The sequence below is a fragment of the Solea senegalensis genome, linkage group LG17 (genome assembly GCF_019176455.1).
Source record: "Solea senegalensis isolate Sse05_10M linkage group LG17, IFAPA_SoseM_1, whole genome shotgun sequence".
NCBI lineage: Eukaryota > Metazoa > Chordata > Actinopteri > Pleuronectiformes > Soleidae > Solea > Solea senegalensis.
This window is the reverse complement of record NC_058037.1, coordinates 11678429-11701293: the sequence shown is the minus strand read 5'-3', so window position 1 is coordinate 11701293 and position 22865 is coordinate 11678429. Positions and strand designations below refer to the sequence as shown.

At 40.7% G+C, this 22865-nt stretch overlaps 1 long non-coding RNA gene across 1 annotated transcript; it reads left to right on the top strand.

The window, feature by feature from the left end:
• Positions 1-4296: 4296 nt before the first annotated feature.
• LOC122783805 lies at positions 4297-22261 on the top strand. Its single transcript, XR_006362092.1, has 3 exons — positions 4297-4412; positions 8622-8722; positions 21802-22261. It is a non-coding gene; the product is annotated as an uncharacterized LOC122783805 (long non-coding RNA).
• Positions 22262-22865: the final 604 nt, after the last annotated feature.

The window sequence follows — 22865 nt, the reverse complement described above, 5'->3', positions numbered from 1 at the left end:
TGGCCAACAGGCCTGGCTCTCTGCGCTACACTCTACCCATTCACACTGATCACTCTCTGATGTCCCACTCTTACCTCTTCTTCACTCTCTACCCATTTTCTCCTTCTCCTTTTCTCTATTAAAGTCACCGAAGTGCTAGATAAGTTTCTAAACCCCTGCATTTAGATTTACTTTTAAAAATACCTCTGGTTTACAGTCTATGTTTTTATTATACTCATCATTGTAGGAGTGGTAGGACATAAAAATAACACATTTAAACCTGGGTTTTGATTAAAAACCATTAGACAAAAAAGAGAAGAACTGAGTTCATCTCTGGAGTATGCATTGTTCGAGTCCGAGTTCAAGTTTAATCCCCGTTGTCTGGAGTCAGCGTCCTTGTCATCAAGGTTGAGTCTGAGTGGAGTTCCAGGATGAGCTTCTGCGCTCCGCTCTGGTGCAGTAATTTAATGTGGCACATATGTATTATACTATACTATATATTCTCTCTAGGAGTTGCCACAGCAGATGATCCACATATTTGACAGAGAGATTTTTACACCGGATGCTCTTCCTGGAACAGTTTATTCGGGCTTGAGTTTGGCAAGGCTGGGGTCAATTTAGAGTGTCCAATTAAGAATTAAGCAATGGGGATTGGGTACCTTGCTCAGGGGTGGGGATTCGAACCAGCAACCTCACGTTCGATGCAGATTTCCGTGGAGACGATGACGATCCAATCTTCACTAGCTTCGCTATCACAAACAGCTGGAGGATGGAAGTATGACAGTACTGCTGTGGCATGACATATTGTGGGACCAACAGAGAAAAGCAGTTTCTTCTTATTTTACTTGTGCCCCTGTAAAAATGTCCTTGATATATATAAACAATATATATATCAATAACTTAAGCCTTAGTTCTCACATGGCATAGATCTGTGCCGCAGGTACTTCTAATGTGTTGTTGAGTCAAAGTTATGATTCATTTTACATCGCATTCTTAGTCGTAATATAACGTAGCAATGGCGATTCAAGTGAACTTTGACACACAAATTCAATCCAATTGTAAAGAGTACTTTTTGCTCACGTGGGTTTGTGAGTTGCAGCACCAAGCTGACGTGTGACTGTGATTCCATCATCGGTGAACATGTTTTATCTCAGAAAACGCGATGTAGCTGGAGCATAACACATACGAGCACAAAATACGCGTACGTAAATACAGCAAAAGTCTATTAAAAAAAACTTTTTCAATACTATCTCACTCACTTCCTCACACACACATATACTCTCTATCTCACTGGCACCCATTTCCAGTGAGCAGTGGAGGGAAAGGTGGAGACAGAGGGTTATTGAAAGGTGTCACATGTGCAGATGTGATAAGGCTGCCAGGTATGGAGATAACCGAGCGCCCTTCATCACTTTGTAACAACACACTGACTGTCCTCTTGTGTTAAAGCAGAACACACACACACACACACTCACATGTATATGATGTGCCAGAATAGGACAAGTTCATTATCCCTGTGTGTGGCGGCATGATAAGGCCTAGATCTCCTGAAATAGCTATACTATTAAGATGTTCCTCTGCCGAATAAAAAAAGAATCCTGGGTAGAATATATATCATTATCCTCTCTGCTCTTGTTATCTGTCACTTTCCATTCCAGGAGAATAAGGTGCTCTTCGTCCCAGACGTAAACAACGATCAGAATAATACGTCTCTGATGTAGTGAGGACACGCTGTTGTAGCTCATGCCATAATGATGCTGTTGTCCCTGTGCACATGCACCGCCTGCTGTATTTTCCTGAGCTGTCCCTTCGCTGCTAATGCCACTTTGCACGTGTGGAGAAGCTGTGGGGAGTGTGTTGAGCATGCACGCCAAAACTGGGGACAGCAAATGCATGATTCTATAATCTCCTAATCTAATCTTAAACATTTACTGTCCCATCAAATAGTAAGAACACAGACCATAGTCTTGTTGTTATAAATTAGATTATATTGAATAGCCACTAGCAGGCGACTCCCATTCCCATATGTTCCCATTCAGGGGACGCTCATATGAGTGGACACCAGTTTTGATTGACAGTTGGTGTCGTCCAATAGGAGCCTGGCTACAGGATACTTCTTTGAACTTCCGTTTACAAAACATTAACATGGTTTCTGGCTAAATTGTGAAACTTAAAGCTTCAAAATGGGATTTTAGATTAGGATTATAAAGGAACTACGGTGGTCTTTGCATTCCAAAAAGTATAAAGGATGCCATTCTTGTTGTGCGGTTTTCTTTAACCTTGGGTTTTCACTTCTTTGTGTCTGGTTTCCTGTTTTATTGTAGTAGTTTCTCCTCGTGTATACCTTGTGTTAAGTTCTACTTCCTGTCTTGTCTTCCCTCTTGATTGTCCGCCCTGCCCTGATGTGTTTCACCTGTGTCTCATTAGTCTCACCTGTGTTTGATTACTGCCTCCCTAGTGTATTCTTAGTCTCTGTGCTCCCCGGTGTTGTTGTTGTTTAGTTCCTGACGTTTCCTGTTCACTGGGTTTCTAGATATTATTTTATATTATTAGATATTATTTATTTTTTTCAATCTGCTTTTGGGTCATATATATATATATATATGCGTGTGTATATATAGTATATATGTGTACATATATATGTATATTATATATGTATATATATGTGTGTATATATATATACATATAGACATTTTTTTTACATTAATTGAAGACTCATTTATTTTTTCAATCTGCTTTTGGGTCCTATATATGTGTGTATATACATATATATGTATATATATACATATATGTATGTATATAAATATATATAAATAAATATAATAGCTTGCTCCACTGCTACGAAAACCTTTTTTTTTCTACTTTAATGGTATACAACACTAGACAAACAGCAGTATACTAACTTATACTGACTAACATGTGTAATGGTCAGGGCACTGTCTACAGTAGGCCCATAGTTCATAGTAAGGCAGAATGGCAGTGGTGCAGAAAGAGCACAGAAACTTTTGTCCCCGGCCTTCTGCTGGACCACCTGCTGAGCACTGAGATGATTACAGTGTGAGATTGCTGCACCAGATTACTGTGACCCCAAGGACCCTTCCAGATGGACACACACACACACACACACACCTGGCATCTCATTTTAGGATACTATCTTGCAACCAAAGCTGCTTGTGATGATTACACACACACACACACACACACGTGCGTGTGCACACACACACACTGAATACAGTACATGCTTACAAACAGTCAATCATTTGCCCTGGCCACTTGCCATAAGCATGTGTAGAGGGGAAATGTGTTGGCAGTAGGAAAATGGTTCCTCCAGGAACCAACGCTGGTGGGACCACAAGGTTCAGTAAATGCACTCGTGTGTGTCTACAAGTTACCTGGTAAAGAAAAACCATATGGTATAATCATGTTTGCTACTGTGTAAACATGCGTGAACATGTAATTGGTACATTTCAAATTTGTTTCTTGTTTTTGTTCACCAAGATAGATAGATAGATACTTTAACATATATATGATGAGTTTTCCCTTGTTCTTGTCTGTTTATCTTACAGGTATGTGGGTGGTGTTACTTAACTCACCTGGAAGCACCCGGCCTGCCTTTCTGTTTTGCTCCAGACCTGGCAGAATCACACTTTTAACACCATGTTAAAGGTTTATTTGGCTCGCACCTTTTTATTAGTCATGTTCGGTACTTTTTGTTGTTGTTTTGAAGCGACAAATTGTCGGATTTCAACCTTCAAATAATTCCTCCAATATTATCTTAATGGTCAACGTGGTCAATGGCTAGTGGAGGGATACTTGTTCGAGGGCAACCCAGTCCTGTTACTGTTGGACTAGTAAGTGTAAAACGTCTTATATACATACGTATATGTAGAGCAGAGGTGTCAAACTTGCACATCATACATGTGGCTGAGGCACACACGCTGTCAAGGGCCAATCAAGGCCCTCAGAATTTGTACAACCCACAGCTTTAGTTTTATATTATTATAGAGTCCGGTGTTTGAAACTCAGCTGTGACAGACGGATACATCCTTTATTTTGTTATTATATCTGACTCCAGATGTGATTTTTTGTGGCTTACATTGCCATTTAAAAATGCTGACTGTGACAATGAAAATACAATTATTATAGTTACTTTTAGTGTTAAATGTTCACATTATCAAATCTGGCCCTCGCGTGCATCATCCATCCATCCATTGTCTATCAAAACAAGCACAATATCATCGTGAATGTCTCTATTGCGATGTATTATTACCCACCCGTGACTAACGCTTGTTTTTTGTCTCTAGTCCGGCCCCCTCTTGACCAGACTAGATGCTCATTGGCCCCCAGGTCATTTGAGTCTGACACCCCTGATCGAGAGCATTTGGGTTCACTGTGTGTCTGGCCGTCATCATGTCCATCTCCTCCATAAATAGGTTTGATACGCGCTGGTTTGAAAATGCAAGCTACGCAAACTAAAGCACTGTCGTTCTTTTGTCATTTCTAAAATATTGAAAAAGAAAGCGATTTTGTGAAGTCGGACAGAATTAAGTCCGACTTCACTTGGCTCGCCGGTTGGCTTGGCAGTTACCGTTTACCGACTGCACCCCAAGAGCAAATTATTCATTGTGTTACTTTAATATCATTTATTCAAACCTGTCAATCTCTGGTTTATTCAATTTTTTGTCATGACTTACGAGCCCGCCCACCCCCCCGTGACAACATCATATGTGATGGACTGTCATGACGCTTCACATCCAACGGCACGTGTCTCTTTAACCAGACTGTGGACGTCACATGGTATCAGTCGAACGGGGGAAGTTTACTTGAGGCTCTGTCTGCTTTGCTGTCCCTCCGACCCGCATCTCCCCCCCCCCACCTAACACCACCAACCTCCCCTCCCCTCCCCTCTCCTCTCCTCTCCTCTCCTGCCACGCTTGCAGGAGCGAGGGGCTTTGGAGGGTGGCACTCTGATGGCGTGAAGCCAGATGGCAGCCACAAGGCAGGCGACGTGGTGCAGAGCGACGGAGGGTTTACACTCGCACACATACACATAAACACACACACCCGTACACAATCACTCACTCACACTTTCCCTCCTTAATGAACAGCCATGAATTATTCATCGGGCATACTGCACAAACTCACACACACACACACATACATGCACATCGCTTGCAGAGCACATACACAGCTCCTGTCAACAACAGAAGGCAGTGTGACTTCTCTATTTTATTATCATTTCTCCAGGCATTTTCCTTGGTTGTAAAGGAATACCAGGTGGTGCCCAACCCCTCAAACTATCAACTCCTCCTCCTTCCTCCCTCCCCACCTCCAACCTTCCCATTTCCTCCTCCGTGCACCCTGTCCCTTCCTCTTTCTCTCCATTTGAGTCCTTGTCATCCTCTCTCGGCCTGTTTTTCACTTCTTCTCGCCTCTGCCCTCTCTCTCGCTCTCTCTCTTGCACTGACTTCCCCTCTCTTCAGTTGATCATGAGTAGAGAGATTTACAGGTCTGCAGACGAGGGGAAGAAGGATGAAATCGTAGAGAATTTCTTTTGCTTTTTTTTTCTTACGGGGGGGAAAAAAATGCCTGACAGAATTTATCTCCCATCGTGTGCAGCCTCAGCTGCTCCCATGCAGCAGTGCCCATTATCCCAACTGACTTAGTTAAGTCAAATAGGGTTTTGAATCCTCAAACAGTATTATACACATTATATATCAGACATATGTGCTTTATATTTTGTTACTCTATAGCAGGGGTGTCATACTGGCGGCCCACCACAGCGAGGTCATGGAATATAGACAGAATATATGACTAAATACAATATTTTTAGAATAATAGTAAGACATTCTGTCGAAATGATTGCTACATTAAATGACATACAGTTACCCTCGTCATTATTCGCTACAATTTTCTATTTATTTCTCTGTTTCTGTTCTGTTTTTCTCTGAATATGCTTTTATTGTGAAGTGCACATCAATCCATGTCAAAACAGGCACTTTTACTTTGAAATTCTGTCTATTATTACCATGAATATCTTATATTGCCCGCCCACTACTGAACAGTTGTTGTTGTTCTTGTTACATTTATTTTCCTAAAAGCATGGAAAGAGCAAAAGATAAAATGATTTTAACAATAACATTACGGTAGTAAAATCTATTAGTCTGGAACCACGACTCGTTTAGTTGAATTTAATTTAATTTAATTTAATTTAATTTAATTTAATTTAATTTAATTTAATTTAATTAATCACATAGTGCTGTTAAAATTAAGGCATTCATTTTATGTGTTTTTCAAAAAATAAACACAATTACTTGTGTTCCATTGCGGCGGTTCACCTTTGAATGCATGGTTGGGAATCTTCTCATTAATCATAAAAGATGTATGCAGATGTGTTGGTTGTCATTAGCCCCCATAGAACTGGCTTCTGATGATTCGTTTGATCGTTTTTTCACCACGGCAGAGACTTTGACATCAACGATACTGTTAGTAATAGCAATATTATGGTCGTAAGAGGTGAAGAAGACAGAACATTAGTTTCAATTGATTTCCTTCTGTCTGATGCTGTTCTTAAAGTGTGTAATGAGATGAATTATCAGCATATTGTAAACAAATCTATCAATAAGAATGGCTAACCCAAGATACCAGTCAACTTAAAGGTGACATCACCTCCGCTTCTAACCAACCTCCAATTTCATTCTACATTATTTTATCACGAGCTCCATCATTAAGATAAAATAATATGCAATTAATCATGGGAAATTTTCTGATTGATTATTAACTTTCTTTAATGGGTTGACAGTGATACTTTTTTTGGTCATTGTTTTTCATATGTCATATTACAGTGAAACAATCTTCTATGTCATCTGTCAACTTTCATCCACTCAAACTGTTTTAATGACTTTCTTTCTCCACTAGAATCACACGCAGCTTTAAAACTGATGTTTTTGTTAAGAATATTTTTTACCGTGTATTTGTTGTTCAGCTTGTGCTTTTGTCAACGCGGGGGTGCGGTGTGTATGTGGGGGTGGGGCGGGGGTGGGTCGTGGGTGTAAAGCGATGGTGACAGATATGACAGATGGATAGAAGCATACTTGCCCCCACTGTCAAAGAGGTTCAAGGTTTAAAACGACGACGTGAAGGAGAAGGTGTGGGTTCGGTGGAACATGGGGAGGAGCCGCGCTCTCTGGGGAGACAGAAATGGGGAAGACTGATAAGGTTGGCGTGGAAGAGAGGAGTGATGGGGGAGAAAGAAGGAAAAAGAGAGGTTGGCGGGGTGGGGGAGGAAGAGGAAGAGCCATGGTGATGGAAGGAGAGGGACAGACAGTGCTGCCGTAGCAAAGGTCACCAGTCTCCCCTGTGAGGTTGAGTGGTATTTGAACCTCACGTCTGTTACAGTGTCTACACTGTCCTGTGTGTGTGTGTGTGTGTGTGTGTGTGTGAAACAGGGGACACATACAAGAGCCAAGTTTAATTGTCTGTAACAAAGAGCTGACTCCTTTAGGAACCGTTGCTGTGCTGAGCATCATTTGGGAGACCATAATAGAGCGCGCGCACACACACACACACACAGTAACACAGTGGCTTGTTTCCAGGAAAAGTGTAAATGAGACAGGTTGGTAATGGTAGCCAGAGCACAAGTTTCTCATTGCACTGGAATGCATCGCTGAAATGACAATAACAAGAATTGACCTTTGGGAAAAAAATAGCTTGTTGTGGCACTAAATTGGACTCAGCACCACGAGGGGCCTTAAGGGTGTTGAGTCGCCTCGGTTGTGTTTGTTACCCCCTTTGTTCAAGTCTCCACGAAAACAGAGATGTGGAAAAATGCAACAACAACAGCAACTTGATGAAGCTTTAGCTTTCAGTCCAATAGGACGATTGTTAGAGATCTTATGTGGATCTTAATCACGTGAGACTGTTTAGATGATGTGTAAATTATATGTCAAAGACTAACCACAGGCACACATCATATATAGAGATGCATCGAGGTCATCTATAGGTTGGCAGAATAAATATTATTAGAACATTAAAAGATCAATTATTAACAAAATATGTCTGCAAATATAAACAATGATTACATTTTTAAATTATGGTGCAACAGCAATGTTATAGTAGTTAGTAGTTAGTTTCTTGGTGGACGGTCAAGAAAGAATACAACTAGTCATTAAATCTGATTCATTGATTGTTTAAGAGAAAATACAAAATATTATTTAGTTTTATGATTGTTAGAATTAATAATAATAATAATAATAATAATTTTATTTATTATTTTGTTTTATTAGGGCATCGCTTTATGTTACATGATAATACGTTTGGAGCGATTACTAGAGCCCGTTTTTTGCAAACTAACAGCAACGGCAATAGATGGAAAGAAAGAACAATAATAATACAAATACCCCAAGTCGGCCCCCCTTTGTCAGTCCATTTAGCACATCAACTCTCTTCAAATACCTTGACAATGTTGTAGAATTAAATACATAAACAGATAAAATAAATAGAACTTAAAAGTAAAAGGCTGAAATAAAGGAGCACAAAAGCTGCTTGATACATCTTGGCATTCCCCTTAAACTCATGTTCTTTTGTTTCTTCCGTTCATGTTTCCTGTTTTATTTTGAAACTTACCTCTCCTCTCGTTTCAGATTGCGTCACTTCCTGCCCCTGGGTGTTTCCCCTCCAGTCTTGATTGCCTGCCCCGCCCTGATTGGATTCACCTGTGTCTCGTTGTCTCCGTCCACCTCAGGTATATAAGCTGTGTTCCCGTTCCCTTCAGTGTCACGTTGTCCTTGTCCCTCTGTGTTAAATGTTCCAGCTTTCTTCTAATTCATCGTGATCTGTTTTCCTGTTTTTTTTGGGACTATTGAACCTGCCTTTGGAGGCAAGTAAAGTGATTTTGTTTGTTTTTTTGAAATCTGAACTGTTTTGAGTCCTGCTTTTGTGGAGTGCCAGTCTTAACACTGCTGAATAAGACAGCATAAAAGCGCCATAGCCACTTTTATCAAAATTCGACCCTCTTTGTAAAGCACTTTTCAAAACAAAGTTACAAATGCATAATAAAATCAGGTAAAGGCACAAAACTGAAGGGATATCACACTAAAATAATGAAAGTACTTTGCCAAATTTCCCTGAGCAGGGAGTTCCGGAGTCTTATTTGAAGCTCTGTCCCCTTTAATAAATGACTTTATTAAGTATAAATGAATATGTAACATTAATGTTATTGTGTATATACACAGTGTTTTATAGACTAAATTGCTCTTTTAGTGTCTTACACACAGTCTGTCTGTTAGGAGTTATGCCTGTGATCATCACATTTTATACATGTTTTAAACAAAGGAGAATCCAGAGAGTGAAGGAGGACCCCTGTGGCTTTTATTCAGGCAAACTCATCTGTGCCACAGCGACAGATACAAGCGAACGCTTTTCCCCCCTGCAAAAAGAAGGCGAGTGTAGGTGATGTCTGCGCGTACGAAGCAAACGCCGGCGTTAATTCTTAATGCCCACATCTCTGCGCGTGGATAAATGTTTAACACGGTGCTCGTGTTACACGTGAAACATAAAAACGGGCAGCTGTCAGAAGAGTTTGTGCGTCGTCGTGTATGATTTGACAGACTTGAACACTGGTGTTATTTCAGCACGGAGCTCTTTAATTTGTACCTTTTTTTTGCTTTAATCATGGACTTCCTGCTCAGGATTGTGATGTGATGTTAGAACAATGATCTGATTACAGAGGAGGAGACCGCCATTGTTCTTAGTGCTTTATTTCTGTCAAAGTAAGTGTGAGTAATTTTTGAGAGACACACAGCGTGTGCGTGTGTGCGCGTGTATGCTTGTATTTGTCACCGTCTGGAGCTTTTCTGGCATAAACACTGCGCTTAGAAGGACCAGTAATCCTCATGGAGAGAAAACCTGGTCCTAATGAGGCAGAACATGTAAGATTTGAATTGTGGTTATGAAAAACAAACCTGTGTGTGTGTGTGTGTGTGTGTGTTCTTGTATTTGTATCTTTGAGAGGACCAAAAAACCTATAAACCATAGGGAGTATGGACATTTTTGTCTGGTTCTCACAACTTTTAAAGCCTTTTTGGACATTAAGACCTGGTTTTAGTTTAGGTAAAGGGTCAGGGTGTCTGTTCACAGATGGGAAAGCTGCCAGAGTCCCGCAGAAAATATTTAATGCCACTGTGATTGTGATGAAGTCAGAGCAGGAGGGGCGGGTGTTCACATGTGAGGGCCTTCTGTGTCTATATCCTATATCCACAATATTCTGTTATGGACGTCGTACACCATTTGAATTCTTTAAAGCAGTGGCCTCACGGGCCACATGCTGCCATCCAATCAATTCCAAACGATACCAGTAATTTTGCATCATAAATACATTTATTTATTTATTTATTTTAATAATGTAAAAAATATAACAAATAAATAAATAAATAATAAATATAAAAAATAATCATAATAATAAAAAATATATTTTTAGTTAACTAAATATTGTTGCTCAATCAAAAGACTTATTTTGAAAGTCCAATCTAACTTTATTTGTAAAGCACTTGTGGACCAAAGTGCTGTAAAAAATAATAGATAAAAGACATACAAAAGTAATAAAAATGGCATTATGTGACTTTAAGCTATTATTGCCCACTCTTACTGAACAGTTTTCCCCAAAAAGTTGGGCTTTTTTCACTTGACCGGCCCCCTACTGACCAGACTAGATGTTCAGTGGCCCCACAGGTCGTTTGAGTTTGAGACCCCTGCTTTAAAGTCTCAAAACCAGAAGTTTGGACACACTGCAGGCTCTGCTGCAAACAGCTGAGCTGCTTTTAGTCCGGACGCAGCTGCCCCACATGACTCGGTGATCAGCTGTGAATAAAAAGCTCAATCAACACCTGGAAACACTTGGGAATCTCATAACAACAGAGGTTAGGTTGTCATGCAGTTTTAGGTGAAGAGATTTAAATGCATCACTTTGAATGCACTTAAATTTAGTGACATAATTGTAGGCAAGAAGAATTTATACAAAATTGATGTTAAATCTAATTGGTAAATGATAAATTTGTACAAACATAATTTGGTTTTGTAGCTAAGGGGCTCAAGTCCAATTCAATTTGTGAAAACTTCATATTACGATTAGAATCTAATTGTAATGACAAAATACTGTATTTTTCTCTAGAAATTTCAAGTAGTTCATAATGTGTTTTGTAAAAAGATAAAACAAAAATTAGAGTTCTGGTTGTTTATAGGTTATTATGCCAATATTTTACTTTTACTATTTTAGTTTGGCCCACATGAGATCACACTGGTCTGTATTTGGCCCCTGAACTAAAATGAGTTTGACACCACTGGTATACAGCATACACATGAATGTATACTATATAGTTGTCCAGTGTCCAGTTTTGCTAACTGAATCATTTCACGCAGCGTGAAACTCGATGAACCACTGGTGGATGCTGCATATTAAGAGCTTTGATGCAACACTGACCGACTGCATCTCATTTGAAGCTAAGGTCTGCAACTGATTAATAAACTGCTGACAGGACACTTTGAATTGTCATCCCTGCTCTTTGTATTATGAACTTCACATCATGCAATATATTAACTTTTGTTATGACGTTGGACAGCACAGGAAGAAAATGCATTTTTTAGATTCCAGTTGTGCAGTTGTGCAAATATTGCAAAAATGCCTTTCAATTTGGAGGAAATGATGAACACGTGTGCTGTAGTCCATCTTTTTTGTCTCCTCAGCCACATTGTAGTTGTAATAGTTCTGATGGACCAGTGCGGGAGAGCGGGTGTTACAGAACATTCAGTGATCTACCACTTACAGTATGTCATGATAGTTTTAAAGCACATAATTCAACCTTAAATTCGAGGTCAGTTAAGGTCCAGTCTGCAGCAACATCTTTTGATTTGGTACTCGTCTAGTATATAAGAATTAGTGACATCTAATGGGGAGATTGCAGATTTTGACTCCTCACAACTCCACTCTTCTGCTTGGGTTTATGTGGGAGGAGCCAATCTTTATCTGCATAATAAGCTTCCTCTTCAAAACGTGAAAACACGTTTGTTCAGGCAGCTGCAGGAACATGGCAGCACATCTGCGTACCTAAAGCACATAAAAAATGCTTTTAAAGCTGCAGTGTGTAACTTATGGTGATTTTTTTTTGTTTGTTTTGTTGTTGCTGTTGATTATTCTGCTTCTGTTTGATGTAACATTAGCTTCATGTGAAAATGGGCTCAGACTGAGCTCTGACTCCCATCAGACCTGACTGAGGGAGCCTTTGTGGGTATACAGCAGCATCAATTGGGCGGGACGGGGGCAAGAAGAACCTCAAAAGAGAAACCTCGGCGGGACCTTCTTTGTGTTTTCATGCTCCGACTATTATCGTTGCTTCTGTCTGTCTTGCGAACGCACTTCCTGTGTGCAGCGCAAGAGTGGCACAAGGTGACAAGAGATCTGAACCCCACTATACTGAGAAATGCAGACTCATGTAGCGCTGATAGACTTAATCAGCATCGTGTGAACTCGTTACGCTACAAAAAACAAATTATACAATACATATACATATGTCCTCCTAAACAGACACTGGATTATACCTTGAAATGAATATACATTAAATTATATACCGTCATATATAAATAACCCACATTTAAATACCTGCTTTCTTTCACGTCCGGCCCGGCTCAAATCCTCAGTACCAGTCCCCACCTCAGAGGTTGGAATCCTCCGCTCTAACATGAATCTTGTGTGAGTGTGGCTGTACAGCTGAATGGTTCGGGGGCCTCTCTACATGTGTCGGCCCTAAATGGCTATTTAATTGCAGAGCTGCTGGTCGTGAGGCCCTGCTGCGTGGAGATGAGAGCCTGAGTGCTTCAATCCTGACCCCTTGATCTCGCCTCTCATTCTGTCTTTGCCTCCTTCGTTTTCTGTCGTCGGTGCTTTTGTCCTCTCCCCCTCCCCATTATCCCCGTCTCTTTTACAGTGAGCGCCCACTAGCACAGATGCATTTCTCTCCGCGGTAAATAGTCAAATGTTCATCCCAGCGGGGAGAAGGTCTCCTGCAGGGCTGAGGCTGGTCGGGCCAAGTTTGTTAATCCACATGAGTGTGGGGGCCTGGCAGGTGCCTGTATTTTAAAGTAGCAAACAGTGACATGGACATAAAGAGAAAAGCGCGCACACACACACACACACACACACACAACAGACGAGGCTGCTCCATCATCTAAAAGGAGCAGCAGGTCGTGTGGATAGTTCAATAACCTTCACTGTCAAAAAGAAAACAAGAGCAGTTTAATTTACATGTTATTTGCAGTTCCATATTGGTACAGCATAGTTGAAATATCTTATTTCTAATGCAGCATTGCAATAATACCTTGTTATATCTGAAGTAACATCCAGGTTATAGCTTGGAAATTAGAATTACTGTAGGTTACCATCAATGTAATACCTCAATAATAAAAGAATTACCACTTTATCCAGTGCTATTGCCAAGCTATTGCTTGAGAAACTGGCATTGACATGATATAACTTTCCTTTTACAGTGTTATTACCAAGCTATTACCACTAAACAAACAGAACTAATAAAAACTGAAACACAAGGTGTAACTACTCCGAAGTACAAAACCATTATTATTATTATTTAAGCCTCCTGGTAGGAAGTCAAAGAATTGGAACTTCTGCGGTACGAGTGCTGCACCGATCACTTTCAGGAGGTGAAGCAGACATAGAAACAACTCAATCACAGGAAGGAACTGTGTTGATCCGCTTTCCTTAGAGACAGGAGGTCATATGTGCGGAGGAGGGGGGCGGAGCCTGCAGCTCTACCAATTTGAAAACTGCAGTTTGTAACAAATAGCAGACTCATAAACTCACCCCTATCTTTTCCAAGCATGTCCGGGAAACACAGTGGCCTTCTTATACCAGAAAGTACTTTTTCGTTTGTGTGGTAAATCGCACTCTCTGGCTGCTGTGGATGCATGGCGGCACAAAATGGCGGCCTCTGTAAAGCAAGGGCCTTGCCTAAGATATAAAAATTGCTTATTCAAAAGCAGGGGTCTCTCACTTTTGCATTACCGTAATTACGCGACAGTTTGTGCTATCGGAAAAATTGCAGGTCAAAGCCAACGTGTGGTTATTATGTGAAATCAGTGTCTTTGCCATTTTTTAAATTTGTTTTACACTGTTTAGATTAGAATCTGGCGTTCATGTACAACTTTATGTTTTTCTTCATTTCAAATTGTTAATACACTTATTTAATTTGCACTTGAGTTGTAAAAATCTGCCAGATATTGAAACTTATTCTGGAAAAATGGGAATCAGAAACCATTTTCTGGCCCTTTTATGGAGACTTAGGTGTTTATGGGTTAAAAAAAACCAACATCAACAGAACTTAATTATTATAACTCGATTCAAAGTGGCGGGCTGGATTAAATTGATAGGAGGGCTGTATTTAGCCCAAGTTTGAAACCCCTGTTCTAAGGCAACAATTTTTATCATGAAGCAATTATACACATATACAGACATACTTATGGATAGCATATAATACATTTCTATATTTAAATACTAAAACAAAAAATTCAGTTATCACGACAACAAAAAAAGAATAATCATATACTAACGATTAGGTCTCAATGTTCAGTGGTTAACAGACAGATGGATGGGCAGATGGAAGGAGGGACAGTTTTGTGGTTCTGTCAGACTGAAGCAGGGGGGATACTTAATGATCAATTTCTTTGTTGTCCCTCCCAAACACTAAATCCTCGCGAGCTTAAATCGGAAATATTGCCACGCTGTTGTGTTTTTCTCCCCAAAGTTCAGAGGGATTTAAAAGAAACCGATATTAAAATTCATGTGTGCAGCTTGGTTTCACAGCAGCTGTTGACATAATTACAGTGGGAGGGGAGGCGGGGGGGAAAAAAAGGAAAAAAAAAGTGTGAAATTAATTTTTAAATTTAATGTAAATTATAGTGATTGGCAGAGCCACTCTAATCGCCATTCATGTACAAAGAAAATATGCATGCCCGGAGCTTGTGCGAGTGCACGGAGGAGCAGCTCGGATAAATAGACCATCAGAGGACGGACAGATACAGTCGAGCACAAAGATGAATGTAACGGGCGTGAGCAAACATTTCGAGGCCTTGAGCTACGGAAAAAAAATAATAAACTACTGCGGTGTAAAATCGTCCATTGCATGACAAACATTTCCATGTTGTTTTAACTTGTAACCGTTTATGGCCTCGTCCACTTTTTCCTTAATATTCATATTTGGATATTTATACATTTTAAAACACAGCAGAACACACGCTTGTTTCTGTGCAAACCCTAGTGTATTTTAGATTTATTGTTGTGTTTGAATGGATTGTGTTTCACCTCCTGTCTTTTACATGCTTAATTATAAGTATTTCTACCAGCACCATTATAATTCCCCTCATTACGAGACACTTCATATCGTCTCGTGACAATTTGTGTGTGAGTGTATTAAATATTCATTATTTGTTTACGTACACGCTTGCAGTGATCGATGGTGACATGAGGCAGCCTCGTATCACAAAATGGCATTCGCACTACACATCAGTTCTGTGTGTTATCAGCCATGACACATGTATACGTTACATGTACATTTGTCATTATTTCAATGTAATTATAGGCCACGCTATTTATCAGAGGACTTAACCTAAACTTTTTAAGCCTGTGGTTTAAATTCAGGGGCCACATACAGCTCAATTTAATCTCCAGTGGGTCGGACCAGTAAAATAATAGCATAATAACCTCTTAACAACAACATTTTTACCCTTTTGTTTTACATTTTAAGTATCCTTTAACAAGATTTTTTGAGAAACTAAGTGCATTTATGACAATATTATGCCTCAGTTTACCATTTACAGGTATCTGGAACTGAAAAAATTTAGTATTTTAGTAGGGGGCCGGATTGGACGCACTGGTGGGCCGGTAGTGGCCTGGGGGCCATACGTTGGACACCTTTGCTTTTTTAAACAGTTAATGATACTGTTCAATACTGTTTTATTTACTAATCAGCTTTAAATGACACACAAAATGCTTAAAATATAGTCATTTAAAATGTCCTTGCATATTTATATGTGAGCATTTATCTGTGGTGTAATGGTAATCGCACAGATGGGAGAGTTATAAGTGTGGGCGAATACATTTATGTGCATTTAAAACAACCTCATATCTGTTTGTGTTCTTTAAATGCATAAAATGTTGCATAGTAATGCAAAAATGAATGGGTTTAGTGTTCGCTTAACCCTTTAACATTACCATAATTACGCAGCGGTCTATGCTATCGGGAGAATTCCAACTGTTTCTGAAAGCTGAGAAGTTGCGTGTCAATGTGCGGTTATTACGGTAACTTCGCTCGCGCTGTTGTTGGAAGCCGGCGAATCAGCGTCTTTGTCACCAGAGAGGAGAGAGGTTTCCATTTTTTGGCCTGTTTGTGGTCATTGAGACACATACAAATGTTATTTTAAATGTTTTATTCTGTTCAAATTTCGAATTTTATCACGCACAATCTGTGTTTTTCCCTCAATGAAACGTTTTGTTTTTCTTCATTTTAAATTATACACCATTTTAACATACTGTACATTTCAAATAACTGCCAGATATTGACTGTTGTTCTGAAAGAATGGGCAAAAGCACATTTTCTGGCCTTTTTATAGTTAAAATAACCAAAAAACAGACATTTTGAGGGTGGGTTACATTGTTTTAACAGCATTTAATTGCTTTTATTTTGTATCAATGGTGTTGTCTAGAGGAACGCGAAGTATTCATTCAATTGTTTGATTTATCCCCTCAAAGACTAATTTCAGAAGTTGTTTGTGTTTTATTTTGTTGATCAAGTTCTACTCAGTCTTAATATAGATATATTTAAAGACCAAATGTATTTGAAATATAGAAAAAAAACACAAAAAAAAACATCTGCACATGGACACATGTTTCGCTAACATCTGCTACAATGGCAAACACCCACCGACTCATAGACGCTGCCTTGTTGAGCAGGTCCGACTCATTGCACACATCAGACAACATCAACCTGTGTAGATAAATATAATATTAACGGCATCGCTCACAACTGTTAGAACAACTGTTGATCTCCTTGTGACGGGAACACAGTCGCAGAGCGATCCTAACTGACAGACTTTAGTCACGTTGAATATTACATCACGATCGGGGACAGAGACGAACGCGCGGTCATAAATTTTAAAGGTCCGGCGTGTAACATTTAGGAGTATGTAGATCTGGCCATGAATATTCAATGAGTCCATTATTTGTTTGATTATAACAAGTCAGTCAGTTAATGTGAATATTCACGAGAATCATAAAAAAGATACATTACTTTGAATAATCGTTGGAAATGTCCGTCTCTAATTATGCTTACCATGAGTATATTTGTATAAACCTTTAGAATAAACCGTGTACTTTAGGCAAAATCACATTTTCTCTGCAGTTATTGTGTAATTAGTGTTGTTGAGCTAACTCACTTTTGGAAGATGCTAGCTCTTCCAGAAGTTACTTTCTGATCTTTTGCTGGTAATAAAGTCGTTTTCTCCTTTTTTATTTTAACCCCGACAAACACAGGTGTATAATAACAGACTTAATCTTATGTGAAGTGCAATGTGGATCCGTTACTTTGCTAAGGCAGAACTTGAAAGATGATAATCTCTTAAAGCAGCCCCAACAGACGCAAGCTAGCCAATTCAATCACATTTGTGGATTTAGCAAGGGTGTTCTACTGTTTTACGGTGTTTTTACTGGTAGAGTACGCCTAGCAATGGTCTACACTACATCACTATTGCTTTAGCAGTTCTTTATTATCCATGAAAGACACTGATATGCTAACTTCTGTTTGCCCCCTCCTGCACCAAGCGTCAGGAACCCCCAACAGCAAGCGTTAAAGTGATTTGAAGTCATTTGATTTCACTCTGTCACATCTACTAAGGATGACTTGTTGGTCAACTACATAATCTCCCAAAAAAAGGGACAAAACACGAAGTCCTGGCAGGCTAACAACGTGACAGCTTTTTTTTTTAGCAGCTTTTGTATACATCCAACATGGAGCGGCTGTCTTTCGATTTAGCGCTTCCATTTTAAGCGACTTTCCCCCGGATAAAAGTCATTACTAGTTAATACTACCACTTGTTGACAAATTTTTCGTCGCTTCGTATATGTCGTCCGGATCATTGGTCTGATTGGTGGTGGGTCATGAGATTGAGAAAACAAGAGAAACACGTTAGAAACATACGGAGCCCCGGACATGACGTGGTAAAAAAATAAAATAAATTGTGGTATAATGAATAAATATAGGTATAATGTGTGCACGAAATACTAATTAATAATATTATCATTCCTGGACACCTGGGTAAGCAAATCTTTAGCTAGCTTTAGCCACTCTACTGCCTCTACCTTTGACCTTGAGGAGGTGCGCTCGATTTCTTTACCTGTCCAGGAACGATGACAGTATTAATTAGTATTTCGTGCGCACATTATACATACTTGAGTAGTACTTCTTTTTTCTTCTTCTCATATTCGAACACCACTTCAGCAGGTTTCCCCACATAACGGCACATTTTACACAAGAAAAAAAGACATTCAAATATGGAAAATCCTCCCACTGCTATTGCGTATTGAGTATTTCTGTATTTAAACATTTAGAGGACGTTATTAAAAAGCCCAATGAAATGAAAACACTGACGCAAATAAACCTCCGCTTTCCTGAAGGTCTGTCACTCAGCTCATCACCCCGGCATCTGGAGTATACCCACCTCCGCCCAAATTAAAACAAGGAAGGCAAAAAGGATATTTTTCCAATTCAGCAGATGTGTGTCATTTCATCTTGTGATTCAAATGAGTTTGTGGTGTTTTGTGTGAACAGATGTCCGTACCCCACCTCCTTTATCAACATTAGCTGATTGGGTTTTAGCATGCAGCTTGTCGCGCCTCTGCCTCACAGGTACTAACACACTAATCTGCCTCTGCACAGCTGTGCAGCACGGTGGAAGAGGGAGGAGGGAGGAAAAAAGAGAGAGAGAGAGAGAGAGCAAGGGCAGAATCGAAAGATGGAGAAGAGCTTGGAGGGATGAATATAGAGAGATGGTGAGGAGAGATAGAGGGAAGGATGGTGCGAGGGAGAGCCAGAGGGCGGCCTGCACGGAGACGGGATGTTGGTGAGACAAAGAGAAAATTGGTGAAGAACAGATGCAGAGGGGGAAGTGAAGGGAACAAAGGGAAGGTGGAAATAGAAAAATGAATGAAAGAGAGAGTCAAGAGTGAAACCCTTTCTGAAAGTTTGCACGTGTGTGTGTGTGTGTGTGTGTGTGGTGAGGCCAGTATCTCCATGATAATCCCTCGGTGACTTCTCGGCCTGCAGCGGTCCATACAGAGAGCACCTGCAACACAGTGAGGGTCACACTGTGGTGACACACTTTCTGCTCTAATAGCGCGTGTGTGGTTACAGGTGTGTCTGCATGTGTGTGCGTGTGCGTGCCACTTCATCACTGCAATGCCGCTTTGTGTGTCCCCTCAGCCATGTGAGATGCACATAACTGAGAGGACCAAAAACCCTGTCCTCACTTTCTGTCCCACTTGAATGCGGGTTAAAACCTGGTTTTAGGGTTTGACATCAGGTTTATGTCAGAGTTAGGGTTAGACACTTCATTGATTGTGATGATTGATGCTAGGGTAATGCATTAAGTGTATGAATTGTGAATATTTCAGGATCAGCAGTCCTCAAACCTGGACCTAATGAGACTGAATCTCATTTCTGAGGCTTTGATTAAAGGAATAAGATGGATTTGTGGTTTGGTTAAGATTAGGGTTAGGCATGAAGTCAATGCAGTGTCCTAAGAAGAATAGCTGTGGAAACCTGCGTGTGTGTGTGTGTGTGTCAGACGACGTGGCATGGACCTCTGGTGCGTTTGTTTACCCGACCAGCATGCCACAACAACGGGGCCCTTTCTGCCTGTGCACCTGTTCGGCAGCCCTGACATCAGCAGCACTCAGCACACAAAGACCACCTCTGCACCCCAGAGGAGAGCAGCAGGAGGGGAGGGTGAACTGGAGGGGGCTGTGCGAGGAGCACACTGTGCATGCAGTGGTAAGAGAAGGAGGCGAGAGTCAGAGAGAGAAGTGGTGAGGAGATGAAAGAAAGTTTGTAAGACTGTAGGCTTTGGAAAACAAAAATACTGCGTTTAAGTCCGAGTTTGAGTCAGTGGTCGCGAAAGGGAGGGATGACATTTTGGGGAAAGGGTGGTGACAGCGAGGTCGGTGAGGTGCTCGGGGTGCTACTGTGTCCCTTTGCGTCATTCTCCCCTACCCCGCGAGTCGATCGGGTGTACTCAGCTTGTGAGCTCATTAAAAAGGGCCCATTATCCCGACATTTGCACGCATCACATGCAAAACTAATTTACTTGTAAGAAATTAAAAGTTCATTTTAATTGAGCTCGCGCTGCAGTATGCAAATGAGGAGTACATAATGTACACCGATGCGGAGCAGACAACGCGCTGGAAATGGACTTAACCCCTTCACTGCGAGATGTGCGATCTTTAAATTAAAATTATAAACAAATACAGTGCAACTCCAGAGCAGAAACTAACACTATGCAGTGTCCAAGTACAAATTGTGTGCATTTGTTGTATTATACAATGTCATGTGTTTTAGGTCCAAAGAACGCACAAACCTATCTTTATGAGGACATTTTGACTAACTTTGTAGTTCTTTTTTCAGGGTTAAGACCTGGTTTTAGGGTCAGGGGCTCGGGAAGGCATTCTTTCTATGAGGTGTCCTCACTAAGATACCAAAACAAGTGTCTGTGTGTGTGTGTGTGTGATACACACGTGGGTGTGTGAGGTGGGAAGTGAGGAGAGTGTTTACAGCTCAATAAGTCAGTGGAGCTGTGAGGATCTATAAGTATATTCCCCAGGTAGAGGTCAGAGGTCAGAGACAGAGATTGGGGTCGAGCAGTAAATAAGATGGAATGAGTTCACATCTCCTCCGTGTGTGTGTGTGTGTGTGTGTGTGTGTGTGTATGTGTGTGTATCCCATGAGTGTGTTAGCTCAACCTGAACCCTGCTCTCTGACCTCCTTGCCCCCCGACCCTCAGCCTGTCAATAGTCAATAACGTGGCAATAAAATGACACAGTCACCTGGAGCGTTCCATCAGAGATGGAGGGGGGTTGGCATTCACTGGTATGCGAGTCAAAGTTCAGTTATTGTCAAAAATAATGTCATTTTGGTGGGGTTTTTTTGCATCTAAACCAAAATTAGACAAAAAAAACCCCAACTTTTTATTGCCATTTTCATATTATTTAAGCATGACAGTTAAATGAATATGACCCGAAATCACTTTTGTGGTCTAACGTTTCTCCCACGAGCATTTTTGAGAGATTTCCTCAGCTTTGCGTGTTATTACTTGTGTTTGTCGCACGCACACAGAGAAACCATAATTATCTATAACAGACGAACCAGGTCTTATCTTTGAACCGAATGTTGACACTGGCATTACGAGTGTGAATATTTACACATGAAGTGACACGTTTTCCAAGTTGTTTTGTTGCATGTTTTCATCTTTAAAGAAACCAAACTTGTAATTCTTAATGTTGAAATGTAAAATCACTAAATGAATGTAGAATTAACACAAAAAAAGTAAATTTAAACACAATTATAGATTAAAAACAACATATTAAACTTAACAGGAAAAGCAAAGCAGGCCAACTAAAGACCTATTAAAGTCATTAAAAGTATTTAAATACTATTACTGTGTTTTATTACAGTTCAGTATTTGACTATAACTATCTTCCGTTTTAATGAACAGACAGTCGTGGTCAGATTGGAGGATTTCTAGACTGACGAGCCGCTGCTGACTCGGCAAAAGTGTGTGTTTCCGCGCCGCCGCGCTCGCCCGGTGACGACAGGTGAGGCTGGCGCTCGCAGGGCACGGCTGGTTGGCACCGAGGGTCGACTGCGGTGGGAGACGAGGAGGGCGGGCGCCGCTGTTAGCTGGCATGCGCCAGCCCTTAATGAGCAAAGTGTTGATTTGGCGCTGATCCTAATAGGATCAAAGCTGTCATTTGGCTCCCCCGATGGCTGACAGGAGGCCAGGCCTGGCACACCACCAAGAAGGAAAAAGAGACGACATCACTTTCCCAGGCTACGTAAGTACCCGTAGTCAAACAGCTGCCTCTTTTAAATTCTGCTGCATATTCTTGCTCTTTCTCTCACTGTCTCACCTCTCCCCTGTCAGCCCTGTTTTTACAGACTTATTGTAGACACTCACGCAAACATACAATAGAAGTAATGATATAGCGCCGGTTCATTATGGGAAACAGGGACGGCGCGTGTTCATTTCCGTGTCGTCAGTCCATCAGAGAAGCCTCGAGGCCTTTCATTTGCGCGCAAACCGGATTCAGCCCACAGTGAGGGCAAAAAGGAGCAATGCTTATTGAATGTGGATGATATTGTAATGCACTAAAGAGTGTCTCAGCTGGCTTCAGCTCATTGAGAAGAATGATTTATTGTGCGGGAGTAAGTGGGGTTTATTTTGGCTTGGGAGCACAATGTGCCCTGAGGGCTGGTGATGGATTCAGACACATGCATGCATTGTCATTTTAGACACACACACACACACACTTAAACCCACATTTAAATATGTTGGCACACACAGTAAACAGAGCAGAGTGGGTTGAAAAGGCCCCAACACATATATGATAAAGGGAGAGAGAGAGGAGACAAAGACAAAGAAAAACACTTCCAAATCAAAATGCAAATGTTTTCTCTTCCTCTTTTATTGTTGTCATTATTTGCCTCATCCTCTCTCTCCGTCCCACGTGCCACCCCCACCCTTTTTTTTTTTTTTTTGCCTTCCACCTCTCCCCGTCT